This window comes from Helobdella robusta (genome assembly GCF_000326865.2).
Source record: "Helobdella robusta unplaced genomic scaffold HELROscaffold_44, whole genome shotgun sequence".
NCBI classification, from domain to species: domain Eukaryota; kingdom Metazoa; phylum Annelida; class Clitellata; order Rhynchobdellida; family Glossiphoniidae; genus Helobdella; species Helobdella robusta.
In genome coordinates this window covers 56,646-58,158 of record NW_008705063.1, presented here as the reverse complement: position 1 = coordinate 58,158, position 1,513 = coordinate 56,646, and positions in this window count along the sequence as shown.

The window sequence follows — 1,513 nt, the reverse complement described above, 5'->3', positions numbered from 1 at the left end:
AGTGAGTGAGTGAGTGAGTGAGTGAGTGAGTGAGTGAGTGAGTGAGTGAGTGAGTGAGTGAGTGAGTGAGTGAATGTTTCTACAATTTTTCAAAGGTAGAAATTAACGAACGAACGAACGATCGAATGAAAAAGTGAATGAATGAAGCGAAACAACAAACGAACGAATGAGAACAAAATACAAACAATGGATGAACTAAGCGAATTAATATAAGAAAATGGATGAATGAAAAAAAAAACTAGGTCACCCACCATATCTGAAACACGTTGCACGGAGGAACATGCTATGTTACGCGGTGGAGCTATTTTGATATGATTATTTTGGTGGTGATGATGATGGTGAAGATGATGGTGAAGATGAAGATGAAGGTGAAGATGATGGTGAAGATGATGATGAAGATGATGGTGAAGATGAAGGTGAAGATGATGGTGAAGATGAAGGTGAAGATGATGGTGAAGATGATGATGAAGATGATGGTGAAGATGAAGGTGAAGATGATGGTGAAGATGATGATGAAGATGATGGTGAAGATGAAGGTGAAGATGATGGTGAAGATGAAGGTGAAGATGATGGTGAAGATGATGGTGAAGACGACGATGAAGATGATGATTTAGTTATTCAACCATGCCTGTCAACCAATATACACAACAGTCCTGTCATACAAAAAACTGAATTGTCTCCCCACTATTTTCTAAATATCACTTATATACTTTTGGTGAATATTAATCATGGAAGTTTTTCAACTCAGCCAAAAATAGTTTAAAACCATTTTGTTGTCAGTTTTTGGCCAAATTTAAGTAAAATTTGTTCATCCAAATTTACCCCTACATATTTTTTCACTGGGGAGATTTCGGCAGCCCTACAGTCCCCAATGGCTACACCCCTAGCAATTCTTCTTCTACCTCGTGCCTTATCCTTTCAGGGGATTGGCGACCATCGACCTCCACAAAACCCGATCTTTTGCACTTTGTAGTGGTTGAAATGTGGTGATATTCAACAAGTGACACAAGAAGTTCACGAATGTTGTTCGTTGCTGTTGACCGCGATCTCTCCAACCCTGAAATCTTTCCAGTGGTTGTTAGATTTGCCCCTGGCAATTATTATTATTATTATTATTATTATTATGTTATTCACTCTATTGGACATTTCTCAGAGGAATTAGGATTGTAAAATTGTTTACTGTAACGTAACGTAATTTCAAGTTTTTGATTGTTTTTTTTTATTATTGATATTTTTATTTTATTATAAATTATTGCTTAATGCGTTCTTATTGACATTTATAAAAGTGACCATGAAAAAATTTATTCTGGGTTAAAAATAATTAGATGGAGTAATTGATGAGTGGATGAATGAATGAATGAATGAATGAACAAATGGATGAGTGAGTGCATGAATGAATGAATGGATGAGTGAATGGATGTATGAAAAAATAAATGAATGAATTATCAAACAAATGAATGAATGAAAGATCGTAAAACAGATGAATGGATGAATGAATGAATGAATAAAATGA